Source organism: Ursus americanus, chromosome 18 (assembly GCF_024610735.1).
Source record: "Ursus americanus isolate L20-20 chromosome 18, mUrsAme1.1.p, whole genome shotgun sequence".
Lineage (NCBI taxonomy): Eukaryota > Metazoa > Chordata > Mammalia > Carnivora > Ursidae > Ursus > Ursus americanus.
Genome location: NC_142144.1, coordinates 32,231,409 through 32,258,657, shown reverse-complemented (window position 1 = coordinate 32,258,657; position 27,249 = coordinate 32,231,409). Strand labels below are relative to the sequence as shown.

At 42.5% G+C, this 27,249-nt stretch overlaps 1 long non-coding RNA gene across 1 annotated transcript in view; it reads right to left on the bottom strand.

Annotated features, from left to right (window-relative positions):
• The window catches only part of LOC123781300 (uncharacterized), a 58,816-nt gene extending 33,653 nt beyond the window's left edge, over window positions 1–25,163 (bottom strand). Inside the window, exons 1-2 of the long non-coding RNA XR_015727549.1 lie at window positions 25,119–25,163; window positions 24,039–24,093 (exon numbers count right to left, since the gene is read on the bottom strand). This is a non-coding gene — a long non-coding RNA (uncharacterized LOC123781300). The remainder of the gene's footprint in view (window positions 1–24,038; window positions 24,094–25,118) is intronic.
• Between the last annotated feature and the right edge of the window lie 2,086 nt (window positions 25,164–27,249).

Here is a 27,249-nt window from a genome sequence, read left to right as displayed (position 1 = left end):
AGCATATCAATTAGAAATGAGGTATAAAAAGCAGAAGAAACAGCTAAAGGAATGGAAAGCAGTTGTCTGGAAGGAGCCCTGCGGAATGAGAAGGATGAGGAAGAGAGTTGTTTTTCATTATAAATAAGACTTTTTAGTGTTATTTGACTTTTCAAGTTATATGCATATATTCTTGGATGAAATTTAACTTAAAAAATAAAGCTAGAAGCAAGTGACAGCTACAAGAAGGCTGATTTAAGTTCCAGATAAAAAAGAATTTTCTAATATCTAGATCTATCCAAAAGCAGAATTGGTTGCCCCTATGGATAGTGAGTTCCCTGTCATCCGAAGTATTAAGCAGAAAGTATATGTCCATTTGTCAGCAATAAGGTAGAGGGTTCCAGCTTTGGTTGGGAAATTTGACTAAATACGCTTAGGGAATCCCTTTCAACTCTAAGATCCTTTCCAATTCTATGCATCTGTGGAAGCTGGTATGTTATTGTCATTTATTTCCTAAGTAATTCAGTTATCTGTGCATTTAATAAGCATTTGCTTAGTGCTATTTTGTTTCTGGTGCTGCACCAGGTTTTGAGTTGGGGATAGAAGTGCCAAGATAAATATGATATAGTATCTGCCTACAAGAATCACTGAAGGTCAGTGCTAGAAATCTCCTCAGTGTTTGTCTGACCTAACCCCACATTATACAGAGAAGGAAACTGAGGCCCAGAGAGAGGCAGACACTTGCACAATGTCACACAGCATTAGTGGTAGAGTCAAGCTCACATCTAGAGCTCTTGATTCCTGGGCTAGTCCTCTTTTCCTGAAGAGCAATACCTCAAAAATGGTTCTAACAAAAAGGACGCTGATTCTTCACGGTATTTTATTGATCTCACATAGATATCATTGTGCAATGAATTTTATTTTAATTGTAACAGGGTTTGGCTTCCTGGATATCTCTTTCAGAAGGGCATGTGGTAAGCTTTCTGGAGTCACCCAAAGTTCACTGAACCCAGACCTCCAAGTCATTCACCAGGAAGACCTGAAACAACAGACATAAAATTGGCACTGCTTTGTCTCACCATCTCGTGAGATGCGTGAGAATTCTTAAGTGAAGGGTTACCGCCTGTGTCATGGGTAAAATCCCAAATCATTTTGTGGAGTTTGTTATTATTCCAACTGCTCTGAGAGCCAACATCTGCATGTTCCAACATCTTTGTAGTATCACTTCCTGGATCCTTTCTGCTTGATTTGGTAGTCCTGTCTTTGCCATCCTGAAAAAAGTCCCACATCTCACTGAATTTCAGTTTTCCCTATCCAGTTTTTTGTTTGTTTGTTTCTTTGTTTAAATAAAACTAGACCAGTGGTTCTCAGCCAGGAGCAATTTTGCCCCATCCCCCAGGGAACAACTGGTAATGTCTGGAAACATTTTTTCGTTGTCACAGTTGGGGTGGGGTGCTACTGGCATCTAGTGGGGTAAAGGCCAGGGCTGCTGCTAAACATCTTACAGTGCGCAGAGCAGCCCCTCCCAATACAGAATGATCTGTTCCAAAATGTCAATACTGCTGCTGTTGAGAAATCCTGGGCAAGGAACAGCAACTGAAGTCCAACTTGCTTAAGCAAAAGAAGAAAAAAATCAGGTGGTTATTGTTAAGATTTTATCATTGGTTTAAAAACAAAAAAGAGCTTAAAAAAACTCCAGGATGGATACACCTTCGTGACTAGAATAAGTAATTCAACTCCTAGACTGCCTCTCCTTTCTCTGTCTTCCTTTTGTTCTCATTCTTTCCATGTGACACAAGACTAGCCACCCACCTCTGAGCTCATATCTTCACAGCTTCACGACCAGAGAGGAAAAGGTCCCTTTCTTTCCACAAATTCCAGGGAAGGATTCTGATTGGTAAAATTTGAGTCACATGTTCCTCCTTTGAACCAGTGACTAAGGCCAGAAAGAGTGAAGTATAAAATGACTGGCCTAGTACATGCCCACCCCTGTGGCTAGAGGGAAATCACTTTCACAAAGTAGAGGAAGGGGTTCTAGACAGGCAAAAACAATAACTACTACAGCACAGAATAATAGAGAGGGTGATGGACTAAGAGTCAAACATCTTGACACTATTCTTGACTCTGCCTCTAATTTGCTGTGTGATCTTAGACAAGTCCCTTTCCCTCTCTGGGCCCCAGTTTCCCAGCTGTGCAATGAAAAGATGGACCAGAAGTCAAAGGGATCCCCCGTCTGTACATTTGGTAACTCTTTGTTGGTTGTTAAGTATTATTCATCACCCCAACAATGATGATATTTGAAAATACTTGCTAAACCCACTAAGCTTTTAGATTGCTGGTTCCAGGATGTAACATAGTCTAGAAATATCTAAAAACTTTTCAACTTATTTTAGTTGTCTGATCTTTCCCAACTTTTTAATGATAATGGAAACAGCATCAACTAAAATGCTTTAGCATCTATTTATATTTTCAAAACGGCCCATGCACTTCTCAATTCTTACATAATATGCAACCCTTATGGACTCATAAAAACCACTTATACATTAATTTTTATTTTAAAAAAATTAGTGGCTACCTTAAAAAAGGTTAAACATATGAATAAAATCTGATTTCAGTATATAAATTGTAGGTTAAGCCTTATTATGAAACATGTATCATCAAAAAAAATAGATGGTGTTGAGAAATCCCCCAACAACATGGAAAATAAGGCAAAGATTTCATTATCACCAATCATTCATTCATTCAGGAAATATTCCGTGAGTGCCTGCTATGTGAGTCAGACACTATCCACTGACCGGCCCTGGGTAACTTACATTCTAGCAGATGTAAGACAGTGATTAAAGACATTCTAGTGATTGAAGACAGATTTCTTGAATCCTAGCCCATTACCAAGATGAAGTCCATACTCTCAGAGCCTTTGGAGCCTCTCCAGCTCCAAGAGAACTCCCACTTACACTCTGCACCTCGACAAACAGAACCCCCAGCTCCTTCACACCTCTGTTACTGGGACCTCTTGTGCTCTCCACATTTTTATCCCGTCCTCTGAGAAATCTCCTTGACACTTCTCTTCCTACCTCACAGATTCCGTCCTGCCTTCCTCTGGGTCCTTAGAACCTCTTGCACATGTCTACCACATAGCACATCTCACTTCATGTCAGAATTATTTGTTTATGTCACACTGAGCTTTCTCTAGGGAAAAGAAAGATTCTTATTTACCTGAGGGATTTCAGAGCTTGACAATCACACATCACACGCAGGCACGCACACACGCGCATGCCTCCAGCTTGCTCTTCTTCCTCTACTCTTCTTGGTGAGTGGTACCCCCATCCTCTCAGGTGCTCAGGCCAGAAACCTGGGCTTTATCCTCAATGAATCCCTCGCTCTCGCCTCCTACATCCAACCAAGGCTTGTCATGTCTACCTCCGTACACACTTTCACCTCTGGATCAATTACTTCCCTTGGACTAGATCAATCTTGCCCCAACCCTCATAGCCTAGGTAACTCATTAATCTTGACTTCCTCTAAGAAGCCTGCCTTACTTCCTGTCCCCCGACCCCAGGCTGGGCTGAGTGTTCTCTGGGTAGTTTAGGTCTCCTGTGCTTCCTAGTTTATATGGTGCTTGCTCTTCTCTCCTACTGGAACTATAAACTCTGGGAGGGCAGGTTCTTATTTATAAGTGCATCCCCATCTCCCAGCCTATTGCCTGAGATGGGATAAGTCACCACTAATGACTTTTTAAACAAATGCAGGAACAAACTTTTTGGGGGTCAGAAAGCCTGGATGCCACTCAGATCTGCTACAGTTAGCTAGCTGGGTCACTACGCACTTAACTTCTCTGAGCCTCAGTGTTCTCATCTGTTAAATGGTCATAATAAGTCCTCCCAGTCTACCTCCAGGGATGAACATAAAACTCAAATGAGATAATAAATGTGAAAGGTATTTATACCTCTAAGTTGTTTTACACATGTAAAATGATACTACTAAATGTTTTGGGTTTTGTGGGGGTTTTTTTGCATTTTCTCTGGGTTATTTCAGATATAACTAGGTATTGCTATTGCTTGTAAATTTCCCGTAGGTGCAGAATCCAAGAAGAAAAATGTTTCTGCTGCTCATCTTTGAGAAGATTTAGAACTTAAGTGTTTTGAATTTTTTAAATAGTTAAAAGAACATCTTTAATACAAATTGTACTGGAGGCACTGCTTTAAACAACCTAAGTTTCCCTTAAACAATCAGTACCAAATTGATACAAATTAAACAAACTAACCCTCAATAATATTGGTATAAGAGGAAAGAACTGACAACTTAGAACAGAGTAAAGGGGAAAAAAAATTCAAAGCAAACTTAAGTTCAGTTTTACACTTACTAAATTAGCAAAAACATTTAAAAATGATACCTCTCAAAGCTCTTGAGGTTACAGAAAAGCCAATATGCACATACAGTGCTGTTTGGGTATAAATTGTTTGTTTCTTTGGAAAGCAAATTGACAAAATACATCAAGAGCAAAAAATGATTCTATTCTTAGAAATCTAGCTTAAGAATTTAACAGAATAAACAGGCTTTGTGCACAAAATGATATAGTATTACTCATAAATAATCAAAAAGTGCAAACATTTACAAGAGTGCAGAAGTGGTTTGGTAAAGCATGTTGCACCCACTGGATGAAATATTTTATAGCCATTAAAAGCAATCATTTTGGATGCATGGCTGTAGCATCCTAGTCCTGCCCACGAAACCCCTGGAACCACTGTTTGATGCCTTCTCCGTATCAGGAAAGGGCCAAGCTTTCAGAACAGAACCTTGCTCAAGTCTTCAAGCAAGTCAAAGCCAAGTTCCCTAAAATGTTTCCAGTGAAGGTGTTCAGCTTAAGTCAGAGCCCACAAGATACCATGTGGCAGTGGCTTGGCAGGAGGTGGCAACGGGCACCGTAACATTTCAGGAGTTTGATAACTTACTGTGGACTCTGCTCACAATAGGGCTGTCCACATTCCACTGGCTTTGAAGGAGACTGTGGACACATGGAGCAAGGCTGTGCTCCTGCAGCCAGCTCACAACCAAAATTGAAAGGATGGCCAGACCCCCTGGGAAGGAGTCAAGTGCATTCAAAGAGACCAGGGAGAGCCTTTGACTCTGTGCTCCATGCAACTGTAACAGGGTCCCTCCTAGTATTCACGTACTTGTATAGTACCCTCTCCTTGGATCTGGACTGGTCCTGGGACTCACTTGTAACTACAGAATATGGCAGAAGAGATGCTAAGTCAGAGAAAGTTTTCCAGCCTCCACCTGGGTCTCTTGGAACACTGCCTGAGAGCCCTGGACCTCCACATACGAAGCTCTGTGACTGCCATCCTGGAGAAGCCACATGTAGGCACGGTGGTTGACAGTCCCGGCAAAGCTCAACCTTCTAGCCTTTACAGCATCACACATATAAGCAAAGCTGTCTCGGTCTCCCCACCACCACAGGCCCATCCACAAGCTGACTACCCCCAAGTGACCTCAGTTAATGCTTTATGGAGCACAAAAATTGATCAGGGAAACAAACAAAAAAAGAGAAATGGTCAGCTAATCTTGGCCCAAATTCTGGACCCTCAAAATTATGGGACACAATAAAGTGGTTGTTATTTTAAGCCACCAAGTTTGGGGGTAATTAATATGCAGCCGTATATAACCAGCACATCACCTTTGCAGGATGCTTGAGAATAAACTCATAATTCCATAAACAAGTAAATGAAGGTAAAAAAGCAAGCATCTACCCTGCCTTTCCTTTATGAGGTGTACTTCAGAGTAACCGAATAGTTGATGAGATTGAGCTCTTTTTACAAAAGAATTATAGCTAATAAATGTGAGAGAATATCAGAATTAGAATATTATTATTATAAGAAATAGACTATTTGAAATTCCTGGAGAAATAATAGCCTGAGGCAATGATCATCAATGACTGCTAAAATCATTAGGCGAAAGCCAAGTGAGGAACATTATAATGAACACATCAGGCTGAAAGCACCTCAACCCCCTAACTGATATCTTCTTAATAAGCCAAGACAAGAGAAAACCAGCCATTATGGGCCTCCTGGTATGAGGCAACAAGAAGTACACAGCACCAACTCTGAAATTTTCCTGCCCCTAAATCAAACCCGAACCTGAGAGAACTTCTGGATTTCATCCAGAGACCAGAGGAACATGTTAAATTATCTCTGCGGGATGTAATCAGCAAAATGCAAAACATGGAAAATTCTACAAGGCAAACTACCAAATTTCTTCAAAATATAATTTTTTTTAATTGAGGAAGAAGGGGAATCAACTGATTAAACAAGACTTAGAAGATAAACCAACCAAATTCAATGTGTAGACTATTTCTGGATACTGATATATTTGAATATTAATTTTTGAACACTGTATATTTGATGATATAAAGAAATCATTTATTTTTGGGTGTGATAGGATATTGTAGATAATTTTTTAAAGCATCTTTATCCAGGGTGCCTGGGTGGCTCAGTCAGGCATACAGCTTTGATTTCAGCTCAGGTCATGATCTTGGGGATTCTGAGATTGAACCCTGCCTTGGGCTCCATGCTCAGCTCAGAGTCTACTTGGGATTCTTTCCCTCCTCCTCTCCCTCACCCTCTGCACCTCCCCCTGCTCATGTGTGCAGGCATATACTCACTACCTAAATAAATAAATAAATAAAATCTTTTTTAAAAAAATAAAGCATCTTTATCTTTTTAAATTTAAATTCAAGTTAGTTGACATATAGTGTATTATTAGTTTCAGGGGTAGAATTTAGTGATTCATCAGTTGCATATAACACCCAGTGCTCATTACATCAAGTGTCCTCCTTCATCCCCATCACCTAGTTATCCCATTCCCCACCCACCTCCCCTCCAGCAACCCTCTGTTTGTTCCCTATTGTCAAGAGTCTCTTATGGCTTGCCTCTCTGTTATTATCTTATTTTACTTTTCCTTCCTTTCCCTTATGTTCATCTGTTTTGTTTCTTAAATTCCATATATAAGTGAAATCATATGGTCTTTGTCTTTCTCTGACTTATTTCACTTAGCATAATACACTCTAGTTCCATCCATGTTGTTGCAAATGGCAAGATTTCATTCTTATTGATGGCTGAATAACATTCCACTGTACATATATATACCACATCTTCTTTATCCATTCATCAGTTGATGGACATCTGGGCTCTTTCTGTATTTTGGCTATTGTGGACATTGCTGCTATAAACATTGGGGTGCAGGTGCCCCTTTGGATAAATACCTACTAGAGCAATTGCTGGGTCGTAGGCTAGCTCTATTTTTAACTTTTTGAGGAACCCCCATACTGTTTTCCAGCGTGGCTGTACCAGCTTGCATTCCCACCAACAGTGTAGGAGGATTCCCCTTTCTCCACATCCTTGCCAACATCTGTTGTTTCCTGAGTTGTTAATTTTGGCCATTCTGACCAGTGTGAGGTGGTATCTCATAGTGGTTTTGATTTGTATTTCCCTGATGCCCAGTGATGTTGAGCATTTTTTCATGTGTCTGTTGGCCATTTGGATCCCTTCTTTGGAGAAATGTCTGTTCGTGTCTTCTGCCCATTTCTTGACTGGATTTTTTGGTCTTTGGGTGTTGAGTCTGATGAGTTCTTTATAGATTTTGGATACTAGCCCTTTATCTGCTATGTCAATTGCAAATATCTTCTCCCATTCTGTAGGTTGCCGTTTAGTTTTGTTAATTGTTTCCTCTGCTGTGCAAAAGCTTTTTATCTTGACAAAGTCCCAATAGTTCATTTTTGCTTTTGTTTCCCTTGCCTTTGGAGACATGTCTAGCAAGAAGTTGCTGAGGCCGAGGTCAAAGGGGTTGCTGCCTCTGTTCTCCTCTAGGATTTTGAGAGATTTCTGTCTCACATTTAGGTCTTCCGTCCATTTTGAATTTATTTTTGTGTATGGTGTGAGAAAGTGGTCCAGTTTCGTTCTTCTGCATGTGGCTGTCCAATTTCCCCAACAGCATTTATTGAAGAGACTATCTTTTTTCCATTGGATATTCTTTCCTGCTTTGTTGAAGATTAGTTGACCACAGAGTTGAGGGCCCATTTCTGGGTTCTCTAATCTGTCCCATTGATCAATGTGTCTGTTTTTGTGTCAGTACCATACTGTCTTGATGATTTCGGCTTTATAATACAGTTTGAAGTTGGCGCTGTGATGCCACCAGCTTTGGTTTTCTTTTTCAACATTACTTTGGCTATTCAGGGTCTATTCTGGTTCCATACAAATTTTAGAATTGCTTGTTCCAGCTCTGCGAAAAAATGCTGGTGTCATTTTTAAGGGATTGCATTAAATGCGTAGATTGCTTTGGGTATTACAGACAATCTTCGTTCTTCCAATCCATAAGTATAAAACGTTCTTCCATTTCTTTGTGTCTTCCTCACTTTCTTTCATAAGTGTTCTTTAGTTTTCAGAGTACAGATCTTTTACCTCTTTGGTTAGGTTTCTTCCTAGGTATCTTGTGGTTTTTTGATGCAACTGTAAATGGGATCAATTCCTTGATTTCTCTTTCTGCTGCTTCGTTGTTGTTGCATAGAAATGCAACAGACTTCTGTGCATTGATTTTATATCTCGTGACTTTACTGAATTCCTGTATCAGTTCCACCAATTATTTGGTAGAGTCTTTTGGGTTTTCTACAGAGTATCACGTCATCTGCAAGGAATGAAAGTTTGACTTCTTCTTTGCTGATTTGGATGTCTTTTATTTCTTTTTGTTGTCTGATTACTGAGGTTACGACTTCCAGTACAACAATGGTGTGAGTGGACATCCCTGTCATGTTCCTGACCTTAGGGGAAAAAAGCATCTTTATCTTTAGAGATAAAAGATGCATGTATCCCAGATGGGATTTTCTTTAAAACAATCCAGCGGTAAGGGGATAGGAGTGGATTTGGTATAAATGAGGCAAGACCAGCCATATACGTTGATATTAAACCTAGGTGGTGGAGTTGTGAAGGTTTAACACACTAATATCTCTACTTTTTGTACATAATTTAAATTTGCATTAAAAAACTTTAAAACAAATAGATCTAGCCAAACAATGGGGGGAGGTGTTTCTAGTGACGCATCACTGAGCCATCTGAGTGCAAGAGAGACAGTCTTTACCTCTTCCCCTCTCGCCAAATCCCCCTGCACTTATAGGACTAGAAACCTAAACAGGCGTCTGAAGTCACATTTTAAGGATGCATAATGGAGGGGAGTTTGGAGAGGGAACAAAATTATTAAGGAGGATTACACTGTCACCACTTGACACAATGGGGATTGCTGCTTTTAACTGCTTTAAACAAGTCTTACTTCATACCAGAGCTTCTACTCAAGAAGGCGTCGCCATGGGAAATGGATCCTGCCCAGATCAAATCTTTCTTCCGGGCTGGGTCTTTGAGTACATGTTCCTTCTGTACAGGGCAAGAGGATGAAGGTGGTTCTTACAATGCACGTGAAATTCTTTTTTTCTCTTCATGGTGTCCTTGCAGCCAGGTGTCCTGTAAGGCCCAGGAATGAAGGCGCTTCTGGATAAAGAGGCAGTCCTGCTTGAGAGGCTGGGGGACCAGGTCAAGTTTCTGCCTTTCCATGGGCCTCTATTTCCTTCTGATGCAATGATAAGCAGTATAGCATAGGGTCAGCCAGTGGGCTCTGGACACAGCTGGTTCTGCAAGTCATCAGCTGGGCAACCTTTTATCTTCTTGCACCCCTGAAAACAAGATGGGTCACCAGCAGCTCTATTGGAGTCATCCACAAAATTTGTCTGTTCAAACTGGTACCGTCTGATCCAGAAATATGGCCTCAGTATGTGCTGTCAGTTTCTGTCAGTACTCAAAGGATACAGGCTTCATCAGGTCAGACTAAGTGATCACCCTTGAGTGGATTATCCAAGACAACTACCTGATGAAGGAAACATGCTAGCTCTTAGTACATACTTTTTTAATTTAAAAAAAGAAGTAGGGGGGCACCTGGGTGGCTCAGTCAGTTGAGCATCTGCCTTCAGCCCAGGTCATGATTGCCAGGTCCTGGGATCAAGCCCCACATCCATCTGTCCGGCTCCCTTCTCAGCAGGGAGTCTGCTTCTCTCTCTCTGTCTCTGTCCCTCCCCACTGTCGTGCACTCTCATGCTTTCTCTCTCAAATAAATATATAAATAAATCCTAAATAAATAAATAAATGAAGTAGGGACAATAACTTCCAGCTCACATTCTTGTTGAAAGTAGAAAATTAGGGGCACCTGGGTAGCGCAGTCGTTAAGCACCTGCCTTCGGCTCAGGGCGTGATTCCGGCGTTCTGGGATCGAGCCCCCGCTGGAAGCCTGCTTCTTCCTCTCCTACTCCCCTTGCTTGTGTTCCCTATCTGGCTGGCTGTCTCTCTGTCAAATAAATAAATAAAATCTTTAAAAAAAAAAAAGTAGAAAATTAGGTTATGTATGTCAAGTGCTCGGCATGCGTTCTAGTATAGAGACAGCTTTTGATAAATGTGTATTACTATAGCTTATTTCTCATTTATAAAATGTGGATTGGTCTAAAAATCATTAAGAATCCTCTTTATTCTAATGTTAGAGTAGTCATTCATTTATACAACAGCATTTCTCACCAAGCCATACACCAGGTGCTGGTGCTAAGGTGGAGACAAACTTGGCATGGGAGCTGGCGGCTAAAGCACATAAGGCAAAAACTCCACATACTCAAAATCACTCTTAACGTTCCTCCTCCATCAGCTGACCTTCCAACCATTTGCTCAGAGGTGTTGAAAGAGGTGCTAGGGGGAGCTACATGGTCTGGGCCATGGAATGATGATAGCTGTGGGATATTTTGAGATGTGGCATTCTTGTCTTCTCTCAGGACCTGGAAGATAATGTGAATTTCAGAGAGTGTGACCTTTGCCTTTGAACCTTCAACTCCAGCACTGAATGACAAAATGGAGAGTAGCCTCGGTGGTCACCTTCCATCAAGTTCAGGGTCATCATAAGATGGTCATCTCCCAGTGACTGGGAGCATGCTGCTTTGGTAGGCTCCTCACACCTCTCTGTGGCAGCCAGGCCACAACAACCTGTTCTCAACATACCACACAAATGCACTGAGCACCTTCCATGAGCAAGGTGTTGTGCAGAGCACTGGCAGGAATGGAGGAAGCCGAAGGTGGCTTCCCCCAGGACTGTATAGACATGGACCCCAGCCACAGTAAGATATGGCCAACAAGGCCACAAGAAGGGCCAGAGATGGGCTGTGGGGAACTAGGAGATAGGAAGAATCCCCAACCTTCCTGAGAGGTGATCTTGGACCTGACCCTTGGAGGACAGTGGAGATCTGAGGGGCAAAACATTGGGGAAAGGGTACCATAGGATGAGAAGAAAGCACGAGGCAATGTCTGGAGGTGGGAAAGATGGGCTGTGTCCAAGTAATATCAGGAGGATCATACGGTTCATTGAAAGGGGAGGTGAGACTGGAGATAACAACAGGGCCAGGTGACAAAAGGCCATAAGGTCAGGCCAAGAAGACTGGACTTTATTGTGTAGGCAGCAGAGAGAGTCAAGGGACTGGGGCTGGCTGTGGGAAGAAGACACCAGTTGGGTATGAAGCTCTCCTCCCCAGACCTGCCCACACCCACATGGGATGTTGCATAGCACCCTCCCAGATTTGGAAAGCCCCAACTATAAATCTCCCAGCCCTAGGGTCAATCCTTTCTACAGTGGCTTCAGCAGAACTTTAGGGTCAAGACAGGCAACCTTTTAGGCTTCTCTACACAATTGCCCTTCATTTGTGGAGAAACACATCAAGATGGAGCGGGAGTGGGGAAGGTGATGAAGTGAAGGGCTCCTGGCAAAGCAGCAGACTAAAGACCCTGGAAGCTCTCACAACAAAACACCCAGATAAGCTGAGTAATATTTGTTTTAGTCATTTTTAAGATATAGGAACTGTCACAGGAAAGTAAGGGCATTTCCAAGATCAAAACAAAGGGAGAGCTGCAAACCAGGGCAGGTAGAGAGCTGCAGCAGCGTCACACAGGAGCTGGCAGGGTGACAGTGGAACTGGGAGCTTGCCTTCCAAGCGGGAGGTAATTTGGTAAGGACTGTGCTAGAAGGACCCTGGGAGTCTCACTTTGTGTGTGCTTCTGAGTCCCTGGCTGCCGTCTGCTTACAGCACTTGGAAAAGCCAGGAATATTTTGTCTGGGGAGAAAACTGGTATAGTAGAGAAAGACCCTGACCTGGTCTCTAACCTCCCTCATCACTCCTCTCTTCTCCAAGCCTTGATTTTATTTTGTTACAACTGACCACCACAAGTGACCTCACACAGTGGCTGGGAAAATTTATTTGCTCATTCAGCAAATCCATATTGAGCAGGGAGTATAACAAGTGCTGGGATATGGAACTGAATGAGATAAAATCCCTGCTTTCAAGGAATTCATGTTCTAGTGAGTGAACAGAGAAAACAGAAAACAATATGCAAAGGAGGTAGTAAAGATATGAACAAGGTAGAGAGGAGGTAGCTCTCCCCAGCCTTAGCCAGCAAGCTTTGGGAGGGGGTGTCTGAGCTGAGTCGCTCACCAGAAGGTGAGGAGGGCATAACAGGCACGAGCAGAGCCCAGAGTCTGAAGCAGGGAACTACATATGGTGCAGTGTGGCGGGGCGATACAGTGCAGTTGGAGTGCGGTGGGAGAAAAAGGCCAATAGGGACAGAGCCTGTGTGGCTGGAAGATGAGGCCTTGCATAGGTGCCAATGAAACTTATGTGAATTTCAGAGAAACCTCTTCCTCCTTGCAATAATTCACAATCCTCTTCCCATAGCCATGACCATGACACTTACGGCTGTCATCAGAGTAAGTCGGGCTACTCCTGTCAGTTTGCCTGTGTTCAGAGCATGAGTCAGGGTTCTTATGAGCTACTCTTTCATTAAGGAGCAGCAGTGAGGGATAAGGGGAGTGAAGCAGAAAGGAGAGAAGGCCAATACAAGATGACCACTGCTAAATGAGCCTCATTTTCAACCTTATGGAAATGCCACCTGGGAATCTGCATTTCAGGTAGAGTGACCAACTGTTCTGGTTTTCATAGAACTGAATTGCATAGGATTTCCCAGGACGAGACTTTCAGTACTAAATCCAGGAAAGTCTCAGGCAAGTCAGAATGAGTTTATCTACCCTAGTCTCAGGACTGCCTTTGGGGGAGAAGGGGAAGAAATTATCCACCAGCTCCCTTTCCCAGAGGTTGAAATTTCTCCCACTGAGTGCTAATTTCCCCCCATATTTCTGGGCTGTACATGTATGGGCATCACATGGGCTCTACAGGGGAGTCACCAGGGAAGTTCCACGGTGGAGGAGAGAGTCATGCAACATGGGCCTGGGTAAGACACTATCAGAGTGAGCCCACAGGAAGTTGGCATCCACACAAAGGTGGTTACCATAGCAGCAGCGTGAGCAAGAGGTGGTGAGACTGAGAAGATCCAACGTGGTGCATCCTTCACCCCTAATTTAAAGACATTAGTCCAAGCAATCCTCTACCTTCACTTTGTGAGCTCTCAGGAGTGTGCAACAATCAGCTTGGTGACTTGGTCCCCTCCCCCATGTCCATCATGAATACAGCAGATAAGTACTCTTAATTTATAAAAACCCTAAATATCAACTAGGGAATAGAGAGAAAAGTATCCCAAGATTGTAAGGGATTACAGGTTATCACTAGATGGACATCTTTAATAGACATGCAAACACTAAATGACAGAAAGCTGCACTCGTATTAATGCAGAAAGCAATGGGAATGGAATATTAACTAGAGTTACTCTGAATCCAGATCCCGCAACTCTTAATCATGGAGCTCAGAATTGCTCTTCTTTTTTGTTTTTTTAAGATTTTATTTATTTATTTATTTATTTATTTATTTATTTATTTATTTGACAGAAAGAAAGAGAGCACAAAGCAGGGGGAGTGGCAGGCAGAGGAAGAAGCAGGCTCCCTGCTGAGCAGGCAGCCCGATGCAGGGCTCATCCTAGGACCCTGAGATCATGACCTGAGCCAAAGGCAGATGCTTAACTGACTAAGCCATGCAGGCGCCCCCAGAATTGCTCTCCTAATTCAACTTGAAGCCACTGGGTGTTCTTGCCATGGTACCGCCCTGCCTCCTCAGCATATAAGCAACAGCTAAAACCACAGGAGTGGATGAGACTGCACAAAGAAAGTCTATAGAATGACAAGGGCTGTAAGACAAGGATGGATCCTGAAGAACATTGATATTTTTAAAAAGATCAGGTGAGAAGGAGCCCACAGTGGAGAAAGTAAGAGTGGAATCAGGAAAATTCAATGTTGTGTGTACCAAAGTAGTAGTACCAAATGAAAGACTCATCGGCTGTCAAATGCAGAAGGGAAAAAAAGTTAAATCAGATAAGGACTGAAAAGCTTCTAATGGGTTTGGCTATTAGGGGTTCCTGGTGTTCTTAGGGAAACCTAGGTGGGGGCAGGAGGCAAAGTGCAGTGAGTTTAGGAGTGAATAGGCAGTGAGGAAGTAGGAATAGTGAGTACTGACTACTCTTTAAAAAATTTGGATAAGATTAGGGGCGCCTGGGTGGCTCAGTTGTTAAGCGTCTGCCTTCGGCTCAGGTCATGATCCCAGGGTCCTGGGGTGGAGCCCCACGTTGGGCTCCTCCGTTGACAGCCTGCTTCTTCCTCTCCCACTCCCCCTGCTCGTGTTCCCTCTCTCGCTGGCTGTCTCTCTGTCAAATAAATAAATAAAATCTTAAAAAAAAGAAAAAGAAATTTGGATAAGATTAGCAAACCAGCTGAAAGGCAAAAAGAAGATAATTGTTGGAACAAGGTCCTAAAACAAGCTGGAGGGGATGAATGAGGTCCAGAGTGTAGGTGGATAAGACTGGCCTTGAAAAGAATGAAGAACATTCTGAGAATGAGATAAAGGGAATGATGTTGGATTTGAGGGTAGGAAAGTGGGGGGAAGACCAGGAAGATCATACTTGATGTCTCAATTGTTTCATGAAGTAGGACATAGAGAGAGGAGTATGGGAAACTAAAAAAATGGGGTATGAATAGCTGTTCAGAGAAATGGAAGGATAAGTAAAAGGATTGGCAAGCGGTCCTAAGAGCCTGGCTGAGATTGAAGACTTTGAACGTGTTGCTATATGGTAGTGATTTGTTCATTCATTCATTTGTTAATTCACCATTTTGGGCCACATCAATGATTGTTGGTTCCCATTAGAAACATTAATTAGTCAGAGTTTCATGAAGATCAGAAGTCCAAGTTGTCATCAAGGATCATGATTCCATCATGGCCACACCTACCAATGGATCTCATCCTCCACCACAACTTCCACGGCTGGGTAGATGCTGATGACCTCCAAATCTCTCCTAGGATTTAAGACTAGCATATACCCCACAGATACCTCCATCTCAACATCCCCAAATCCATACTCACCAACTTCATCCCTAAACCCGCTCCAGGAGGGAAGTGCATCTCCCCAGACTGTGTACACAAGGGTATTAGGTTTCCTTGTCAATGTCTAATTCCTTGCATGGTTCTAAAAATCCCATCTCCAAAGGCTCCCCCTTCAGGTTGAGAATCATGACATTCAGGGGCTACACATGGCCCTACCCACTTGAAGCCCCAAAAGAAATGCTTACTATTACTTCTTGGCTCCCCTAGAACAGACTGCACACTCATACCATGACTAACTACAGGCCACTCCAATTAACCAACACCAGCCAGCACTGAAAGTTTCTTCATGACATAGCCCAAGCACCAGCTCAGGGGTCCTGTCAAAAACTGATGTTAGTACTTGAGATCAGGGAACAGAACAACCGGATCTAAATTCATACCATCACCTTATCTTGGTGAACTGTATCCAACCTCCCAAAGCCAAACTACAGATACAACTCTACTGTAAAGCAGTTTAGACCACAGCCCAGTTGAAATAGTAAATGGATTTCGTCCTCTCTGCCGGCTCTGATGGATTAATGATGATGCCTGAAGTTGCAAAGTATGGTGGAACCTTGACCAGACTTAGCAGGAAAAAGTGTGCTGATGGATTGGTCATGTCTGCTACAGGGACAGGCATGAAGATGGGGAGGTAACACCAGTACGGAAGAGCTGCACATGTGAAAAGGCCTCATTAGACTACAAGCCTCTCAGTAGACCTCAGTTAAAGACTTGCAAGTCTTAATACTGGTTATGGAGCACATGATTGTTTTATGGGAGCATGTTCATTCACCCATTCGTTTGTTCATTTGTAATTATTTATTGAATGTCCACTATGTACCAGATACTAGCCAGGGCATCGGAAGAACAGCTGTAAATAAGATAAACAAGATCCCTGCTCTCACAGGGCTTTCATTCTAGCAGGATGTGTAACAAATAAGAAAATATTAGTTAGAGACAGTGCTATACAGATAATTAAAGCAAGATGATGTGATTCAGATTATCTGGGTAACTCCTTTTGATTGACTGTGTGTCAGGGAAAGCTGTGAAATGATCTGGAGAGAGTTCCAGGCAGAGGGAACAACTAGTATAAAAACCTTAAGGCAGGAAATAATTTGTGTTCAAGGGATGGAAAGAAGGCCAGCATAACTGATGAGGAAGAGACTGGTTCAAAAAGATGCTGGAGAGATCAACGGAAGCTGGGTCACATAGAGCTTTGTAGGCCAGGATAAGGAGTTTAGACCCTATTGTTGGGGCTCTGAAAAATCATTTAAGGGTCTCAAGCAGAAGAGTTGGCAAATAATCACTCTGGCTGTGGAGTGGGAAATAAAGAGTAAAGGAACAGGACAGAGACAGGGAGACTAATTAAGAGGTCACCGCAGTAATTCATGAGAGCTGATGTGGGATTAGCTGGGACCAAATGTCAGAGTGCTCCAAGTCTTGACCGTAGACACCCTTCTCTACATCTTCTAACAGTGATCCCCTCCGGTCCAAAACTCTGGATACACTCTATGCAGCAGTGTCTCCCAAAACTCTTCCACTCTGCCTACCTCTTTGACCTTGACTCATAAATATCCAAACTCATACTGATATCTCCACTTGGATGTCTAGTAGGTGTCTCAGACTTAACTTGTACCAAATCAAACTTTTGATTCTTCCCACCTGTAAACCTCTTCTTTCCTCTGCCTTCCCTATTCCAGTAAATAATACCCATTCACACAGATTATCAGAGCTAAAACCTTGGATATATCTTTGATTTCTTGATTTTCTCACCCCCCCATACCCACCTCTTGTTGAATTTCCCTAGAACTAATCAAGCATTTATAACTTTCCGTCATCATCACAAAGGAGGAGATAAGAGAGGAGAAGATGAAACAAAGACACGAAGCTGAAAGGCCAACATGCCGGATGGCTCATCCATGTGGATGCTGAAGTCACCAGGAATCATGTCAGGAAAAAGTATGTAAGTGCTAAAGATACTAATGAATGAGGGTAAAGAGTGCATTACTGTGTACTTCAGAGGAGTGGAGTTTTGAGGGAAGAGGGGGAAGAAACAGATTTGGAATCGACAGTAGAAAGCAAGGAGACCCTACCTAACCCAACCCACTTGCCCCACCTACCCCACCTCCAGGCCCTGTGATTGCCAGTGTTTAAGAGGAGAGACTTCCTTCACTTGAAAGGGTTGCAGAAGAAATGGTGTGACAAGCAGACATCCAGTCTTCACTCGGTACAAAAGGGGAAGTGAACTTAGAGAAGAGGTTGAGGATATTGGGGACAGTCTAATTGACAGCCACGAGTTCACAAAGGAGAAGAGTCTGGGAGTGCCAGAAGGGGTGGGAAATGGAGTCAGACTAGAGATTGTTCAGAGTAACGTGGGGATTAGGGTCCCACTGACCTGTGGAGTTTGGGCTTCTGGAGATAACTGAGGCAAACAGAAGTGTGAGGAATCAGGATTTTCTAGATAAAGATGGCCTTGATACAGAAGGCTCGTGGCTGTGGGCAACAATCCTCTTCTGTGCTGGTGAGTGGTGCAGAAATCATACAGTGAGTGTCTTAAGGGACTGCTCTCCTAGGTGGCCAGCATTAGAGTTCACTGTGAAGGCTTCTGGAGAGGGGCGATCTACCCTGATACTGGATCCTTCGAGCCAGCTTTTCTCTCTGGTGATGCAGTGCTATGGTAATCTGGAGTACAAGGTACATGGAGCCTGCTACTTTGCCCCTGGCTGGTGCAGTGGTGTGGGGACAGCCTCCCGAATCACTCCTCATGAGTGCCATTAATGTAAACACCATGGCGGTTTCTCAGTTAGAGTCTGTAGATCCATCCTCAAGTTTGCAGGAAGAATTTTAATTCTTCTATCTTGATAATAATCTCAATAAAAAATAAAATCATATTCTGTATCATCTAGAGGTAGGCTTACCACAGAAAACCCAGGACTCACAGTTAAATTTGAATTTCAGATAAACAACACTTTTTTAGTATAAATATATCCCAGATATTGCATAGGTCATAAATACTAAAAAATTATACTTTACCCCTAACTATTCCCACATGATATTAGTGCCTGTATTAGTCAGGATTCTCCAGAGATCCACAGGATGAGTTAGCAAGCTGGTGAGCCAGTGTACTTCCAGTCCAAGTCCGAAGGCCTGAGAACCAAGAGATTTGATGGTACAGTTCTGGTCTGAAGGCCAACAAGCTTGAGATCCACAAAAAAAGCCAATGTCCCAGGTCAAAAGCAATCAGGCAGAAGGAACTCTCTCTTACTCAGGAAAGTGTCGGCCTTTTTATTCTATGCAAGCCTTCAACTGAGTGGATGAGGCCCGTCCACATTAGAGAGGGAACTCTGCCTTACAAAGTCTAAAGATTTAAATGTTAATCTTATCCAAAAACACCCTCACAGAAACATCAGAGAAATATCTGACCAAATATCTGGCACCCCTAAGCCTAACCAAGTTGGCACATACAACTAACCATCACAGTGTCCATGTTTGTGCTTTTATGACGGAATTGGGACCAAGTAGTAGTACTTTGATTATAACAGTTAACAAGAAAAGAGAGGCAGACCTAATCTCAAGGTGTTAACTGAAGATGAAATGATAGCACAGGCCTGCAAGAAGCAAGCTTTCAGAAGTCCAAATGGAAAAAGACCATGGAAGAACTGAGTCATCCCATGCACAAGTAGTAAAGACATGACAGATTCAAAAGGACCTTCCCCTTAACAGGTCAGCACCATAGTAATGTCGCAAATAGCCTATGAGTGTCAGCAAGAAAAGAAATCCATCACACTGAATGCATTAGTTTGGATTTTGATGGGTTTTGTAGCATTATATTTAATTTGTAAATCTGTTTTGATTTTACTATTTTTAAGGAGGTTATATCTACTTTCATACTTGCATATATGTTTAAATTACATTAAATTAAAACGCATTTAAGTCAATACTGGGGTCATCTATAAGATTTTTGTCCTTTTATCTTTTTTTAAAGATTTTATTTATTTGAGAGAGATAGAAAGAGAGAGCACACACGAGCAGGGGCAGAAGCAGAGGGAGAAGCAGACTCCCCTGCTGAGCAGGGAGCCTGATGCAGGGCTCGATCCCAGGACTCTGGGATCATGACCTAAGCCGAAGGCAGACGCTTAACTGAGCCACCCAGGCGTCCCAGTTTTCGTCTTTTTAAATGGGTCCATTAGATTATTATCCTTAGTTTGAAAAACACATTTATAATGTAAAAGAGTTTTGACCCTTTTTTAGGAGATTTGTATTTTGGAGCATTTCATTTGTAGAATTCATTGAACTAGATGCTATTAAAACTTTTTAAAAAGATTTTTTAATTAATTTATTTATTTAAGAGAGAGTGTGTGTGCGAGTGAGGGGAAGGAGCAGAGGAAAAAAATCTCAAGTAGATTCCCTGCTGAGCAGGGAGCCCCATGCGGGGCCCCGATCCCATTACCCTGAGATCGTGACCTGAGCCAAAATCAAGAGTCAGATGCTTAACGGAGCCGCCCAGGTGCCCCCAATTTCTTTTTAATAACAGATCGAAAAAAGTGTATTCTATGTGCTATACTGACTTGGGATATGTCACCCATGCATATTTCCTCTCAGATATACACAAAGCATTTTAGTAAATGAAAGGCTCTGGGAAATCTAATAGAAAAAGATGTCAAATATTTCCCTCAGTGTTCCCAAGCTTATGCGAGCAAAGAATATCTCCACTGCAGCAACTATTAATATCCTGAGGAACAGCTTTCTTTGAAAAATCAGTTGGAAAAACACTCATCTATAACACTATCCAAAATAGGGATACTCTATTCAGCAGGTTTGTGACAAAGACCCCCCTAGCAGTCCACTGAAGCCTGCGGGTATCTTAGAAGAATGTATTTAAATGCATAAAATAAAAATATAAAAAATTATAAGGGAAACCAATTATACTGAAATACGGCTTTCAAAATCACTTTTTAAAATGGGAGTACCTAAAAGAAAGAGGGAGGAAGGAACAGAAAAAAAAAATTAAAGGAATAATGGCCAAGGACCACATATTGTATGATGCTATTTATATGCAATATCTAAAATAGGCAAACCTATAGAGACCCAGAGTAGAGGGAGGGGGCACATTGGAAGACAACAGCTAAAAAGAGGAGGGTTTCTCTTTGGGATAATGAAATGCTCTAAAATTGGTTGTGATGATGGATGTCCACCATCCATATATATAACAATATACATTTAATTGTACACTTTACATGGGTTAATTTTATAGTGTGTGAAGTTTATCTCAATAAATCTGTTTTTAAAATTATGATAAAAAATTTTCCAATTATGTTGAAAACTATAAACGCACACAGATCCAAGAAGCTAAATGAATCCCAAACAGAAGAAATAGAAAAACTACACCAAGACACATCATAAACAAATTGCTCAAAACAAATGAAAAAGAGAAATCCTGAAAGCAGTCTGAGACACATTATACACAGTGGGAAAAAGAGATGACAACAGATTTATGTTGAATGCAGTGAAGGGTAGAAGACAGTAGAGTAAAATCTTTTATACACAAAAGAAAAAACTGTCAAGCTAGAATTCTACGCACAGTGAAATTATCTTTCAAAAACAAAGGCAACACAGTGAGATTCCACCTCACACCCATTAGGATGGCTACTATCCAAACAATGGGAAATAATACGTGTTGACAAGGATCTGGAGAAATTGAAACCCTCCCGCCTTGTTGGTGGGAATGTAAAATGATGCAGCCATTGGGAAAATAGTTTGGTGGTCCCTCAAAAAAAAAAAACATAAAGTTACCAGTATGATCCAATAATTCTGCTCCTAGGTATATATCCAAAATGACTGAAAACAGGTGGGCAAACAAAAACCTATATGAGATACCCACAGTCAAAAATGATGTATTGTACACTTAAAAATTTGGCCAAGAGGGTAGATCTCATGCAAAATGGTCTTACAATCTTTTTTCAAAAAAAATATACACAAATGTTCATAGTAGCATTATTCACAATACCCAAAAAAAACAACCCAAATGTCCATGACCTGATGAATGGATAAACAAAATTGGATATCCATACAATGGAATATTATTTGGACACAATAAGGAATGAAGTACTGATACATGCTACAACATGATGAACCTCAAAAACATTATGCTAAGTAAAAGAAGCCCGTCATAAAGAACTACATGTTGTATCATTCCATATATTCCAGATTCCATTACAAAATATCCAGAATAGGCAAATCCATAGAGACAGAACACAGATTAGTGGCTGCCAGAGGCTGGGGAAGGTGGGAATGGTGAGTGACTTCTTAAAGAGTATGGGGCTTCCTTCCAGGGTGTATGAAAATATTCTGCAACTACGATGGCAATGGCGATGGCTCACAATATTGTGATTGTACTAAATGCCACTGAACTGCACACTTAAAAACAGTTAAAATGGCAAATTTTATGCTTGTGCATTTTATCACAATTTTTAAAACCACAATAACATACACTGCACACTTACCAAAATGATTAAAATTTAAAAGACTGCAGGGACTAACCATATCAATTATTGGCAAAGACGTGGAAGAACTAGAACCCTCCACCATAGATCACTGGTGGGAATGTATGTTACTATTACTTTGGAAAACAGTTTGGTGGGTTGTTGTTGTTTTTTTGTTTTTTTTTTTTGTTTTTGGTCTATTTCTTAAAGATTTATTTATTTATTTGAGAGAGAGTGCATGCATGCACAGTGTGGGGAGGGGCAGAGGGAGAAGAAGAGAGAACCTTAAACAGACTCCACGCTGAGTGCAGAGCATGACACTGGGCTTGATCTCACAACCCTGAGATCACGACCTGAGCCAAAACCAATAGTTAGGTGCTTAACCAACTGCACCACCTAGGTGCCCCAGTTTGGTGGTTTCTTAAAAAGTTCAACATATACCAACTACTACATGATTCAGCCATTCCTTTCCTAGGTATCCCAACAGAATGAAAGCATATGTCCACACAAAGACTCGTGCACAGATGTTTATAGTAATTGTACTATAATAGTAAAAAACTGGAAAACAACCAAAGTCCATCAAGAGAGGAATGGATAAATTGTGGTATAGCCATACAACAGAATACTAATCAGCAATATAAAAAATAAGTTATAAACATGCAACAAGCTGGAAGAATCTCAAAAGAATTATGCTGAGTGATGAAAAGCCAGAGAGAAATGAATAGACACTGTATGATTCCATTTATTATAAAATTTTAGGAAATGCAAATAAGCTACTGTGACAAAAGCAGATGAGTGGTTGCCTGGTGACTAGGTGATAGGGTTGGGTTGGTGGGAAGGGACAGGGAAAGGAAACACAAAGTTTTGTAGGTAACAGATATATTCACTACCATAATTGTAGTAATTGTTTCACAGGTATATACATATTCCAAAACTTACCAAATTACACTTTAAAATCTGGAGTTTATTGCATTTAAATTATATATATATATATTTTGTTTTTTAAGTAGGTTCCATGCCCAACATGGAGCTTGAACTCACAACCCTGAGATCAAGAGTTGTATGTTCTACCCAGTGAGCCAGTCAGGAGCCCCTAAATAATATCTCAATGAAACTCTTAAAAAAAACATTTTTTTAAAATATATGTGATAAGAGATGTTTAGGGAAGAAACTATAAATCATGCTTATATTTCCTACTAGATTATGCAATTTTAATATTTTGTCTTTAAAATATTTAAATCTTGTTCCAAAGATGAAAGTTACATTTAAAAAATTGACTAGGCACTCAATGTATTATATTGATTGCTCTATGGATAAATGTATTGGTCAGAATAGGCCAGATTAAGCCACAGCAACAAACAGCCTAAATCTGAGTGACTTAATACCACTGGGTTTATTTCTTACTCACTCTACGTAACTATAACAGTTAATAGGAGATTATGTTCATGGTAATCTCTCTGAGACCAGGCCAAAAGCTCCAACATTCTGAAGTGTGGCCTCAATGAAGCTGGAGAAGAGAGAACTAAAGAGTGGAGGACCAGCAATTGAATGCTCCAGCCCACAGAGTACTGCTTTACTTCAAGGGGCCAGGGGAGTGTATGCCTCCATGTACCCAGAAGTAGAGGAGAAATGGATACTGGTGAACGTTAATAATCTACCACAATTTCCCATGACACTAAAAATTATTTCCACACCAATATATGACAAAGGAATTGCAACAGTGTACTTCCGTGAGCCAGAGATTCTACCCAGAAAAGGTGGGAGAACTGCCAACTCTGTCCATACTTACAAGTCTTCTATTCTCTCAGTATGTTGAATGGAGAGACAAAATTCCAGGTAACCCAGGGACAACTAAGTAGCAACTCAGTTTGACTTTTAAAGTCACCTAACTGCCTAGAAAATCAGCTCTTTTACACTTGCTTTGCATGCCATCAAAACCCTCCACCACTCATTCAGTAGCTGCCCCCTATTAGGCCCACGTGTTGAAAACCCATCAGGTGGGGTCTATACTCAAAAGGTCTAAACAAGGTAGTATGGGAACACAGAAGAGAACAATGAGGTTTTCTTAAAGGTGTTTTAAACTCTAACCTAGCCACTTCTTTTCTGCTTTTCTGATACAAATCTGGGTCCCCCGCCTTGCCAACTCTGCAGCTTACCAGCTCCATGGCCATAGGCAAATCCCTTCACCTTTCGGAGGCTCAGTTTCCTCACCTGTAAAACGGGAATAATAAGGCTTACCTCCCAAGATTGTTGTGAGAACAAGAATGAGATCATGTCTATGGAAATGCTTTGTAAACTGTAAAGTTTTGTGTCAGTCCAAGTTATCATCACCATCACCATCATCATGGCTGTCTTGCACTGTCTAGAAGGGAAGCCCCGGGGTTGGGGAAGGCCCAGAGGAGAGAGGGGCTCCCAGCCTGACCCTAGACTCTGCTGGAATCAGGACCTCTCTCTAATTAACTCTTCCTGGCAAAAGTTCCTTGCTGGACACGTTTGCCTACCAGTGAAGAGCCAGGTGAGGTTTCCAGGGGCCGCCCACTGGCCCTGACACACGGGGGAGGAATGGTGACTCACCAGCCCTGTAACAGCCTCGCTGACAGGCCTCTTGGCCCAACCCCTGGCACAGACTGTGGAGGGCTGGCAAGGGTGCAGCAGGGCCATCAGGTTTTCAAGAAGAGAAAGAAAGAGAGGAAGATGGAAAGAGGGAGGGGAAGAAAAAGGAGAGATAGAGGAAAAGAAAGGCACAAAAGGAAGAAATGAAAAAGGAAGAGAAGGTGGTAACTAGGGGCTGGGGTGGGGGAGGAAAGAAGAAGCTATTATTTGATGGATACAGTTTCAATTTTGCAAGATGAAAAAGTTCTAGAGATTGGCTACACAGCAATGTGAACGTGCTTAACACTTAAGATGGTAAATCTTATATTACTTGTTTTTGCCACAATTAAAAACAGAGCTTATTTTTTAATTATATAATTATAATTATACATAAAAAATTCTTTTTTAAAGTGAAGAAATAATAAAAGGGAGGTAGAAGGAAGAGAGGGGAGGAAGGTGGGAAGGGAGGAAGAGATGGAGGAAGGGAGAAAAGGATGTAGGGAGGGAGGAGAAGGAAGGAGGAGGGGAGGAAGGAAGAAAGGAGGAAGGGATGAAAGGGAAAGGAGATGAAGAAGGGAGTAAAGGGAGGAAACGGAAAAGAAAGAAGGAGGAGGAAGGAGAAACAACGCCTCGCAGCCGACTACCTGGTAGCGCGCTGGCAGCACGCTGGCTTTCCCCAGTCAGTCTTCGGCTCAGGGGCGGGGGACTCCGGCGCCGGGCTGCGCGTGACGTCATCGCGCCGCGCCGCCTCGTCTCCCCGCCCGCTGCTTCCCGCGTCCCGGCGTTGTGCAACCGCGTGGCGCTGGTGCCTGGCCCCGCTGGCGGGTCCCGCTCTCCTTGGGTGGCTGCGAGTCCCTTGGCCTTTGGCTTTCTGCCCGGCCAGCCCCGGTGGCGGCAGGAAGGCGATAATTGCTCAGAGACGCAGCACTTATCTGGGCCGGTTGTGCAAGGCGCGCGGGAGGGAGAGCCCCGGGCAGCGGCTCTCACGCCTCAGCGGCCAGGCATGCGCGCGGGGGCGAGGGGCGAACGGGGGTCCCGGGGGGCTCCTCCGGGTGTTCCGCTGGAGCAGCCGCTTCCCTCTTCGGGAAAGCGCAGCCGCGTGATCTCGTGATTATCGTTGGAGAAGGGGAGGACCTGGGTTCCCAGCCTGGCCCTGCCACCTGCCAAGGGGTGTGATGTCGAACAAGTCACTTCACTTATGGGTCCCGGGTTTCTGTGTGCACTAGGAGTAAAATTACTACCTCTCTTGGTGGTTGTTAGGATTAGGAATAATGCGGGTGAGGCCTAGAGCAGTGCCCGCACACATTAGGTACACACTGAGTGGTGGCCATTAATTATTTTTCCTATCACCCAGCTCACGCTAAAATTTTACGCGCTGGGCTCTCCCGCCTGGCCCACACACTGTCAATCAAGACCTGGGTCCAGGCTTTGTCTGCCAGTGACTTGCTGGACCTTGGGAAATTGCCTTCCCTCTCTGGTCTTCAGTTTCCTCTTTCAAAATTGTAGGATGAAGGTCCCCACCCCAGTAATCTGTTGGGATATTTAAATGAGGTAATCCTTGAGAAGATGTGAGGTACAGATCTGTATCAGACTGCCAACCACTGTCCTTGAAAAATTCCTTTCCCTTGGCTTCCATGACAACAGGCACTCAAAAAGTTTTCGTCCTACCCCTGGATGTTTCCTCCCGGTCTCCTTGCAGGTTCTTCCTCCCTTACACATCCTTAGAAGTTGGTGTGCCTTGAGGTTCTCTCTTAGGCATCTGTCTGTTCCTTGGTGAGGGGTGAGTTGACTGCATCTTCTCGAAGACTTCAGGTTCCAGCAGCCACTTCAGCCCAGATCTCTCTTCTGGATATCCAAATGTTTACAGGATACCTCCACTCGAAGGGATTCTCAGGAGCCTCACATTTAGCATGTTCCACGCTGAACATACCATCCTCCTATCACAAAACCATAGGGCAATGCTCACGTTTTCCATCTTCCCCAGGTGGAAAAGAAACCTGAGAGCCATTTTTAAGGCTTCCCTTTTCCCATCCTCCTACTATCCAAACAATCACTAAGTCCGTCCTATCCTTTTACCTCTCTAATGACCCTGCAGTCTTTTTCCATTCCCACTGTCATTATCCCAGTCTTGGCCACCGCCATGGTGCTTGTTTTGGGGGATTGCAACAGCCTCCTAACTTGTCACTCTGTCTTTAGTCTTGTCCCCTCCAATCCACTCTCTACACTGAAGCCAGAGCAACTGTCCTAAAATACAAATCTATGTCACCCTACATTGAGTTTTTGCTTATCTCCAATTAGTTTCCTGTTACTTGCCTGCCCTCCAAACTCTAGCCACATGGAACTTATTTCTGTCCTGAGAGTGCGATGTCTCTGGTCTTCTCACATGCTGTCTCTCTTTGTTTGGCTCACTCCTACTTATCCGGCATATCTCCACCTAGGCACTACCTCTGCATTGCTTTCCCTGACCTTCCCAACCCTTGATTAACAGAAGCACCCCTCCTATTTGCTCTTAAAGTGGTAATACGTAAACTCATCTCATGGTGAATTTGTTTTGATACAAACTTTTTAGAAAGCAAAAAGAAATGTGTATCAAAATCTTTTAATAGTTCAAATCTGTCAACCCAACAATTCCTCTTCTGAGAAATTTAAGAAAGCCTGAAAGGTTATACTCAAATATTTAAGGACACTGACATTCATCAGAGTGAAAAATGGAAACAACTGAAAGATCCAACAAGGGATTGGTTAAATATCACACCCATACAATGGAATACTTTA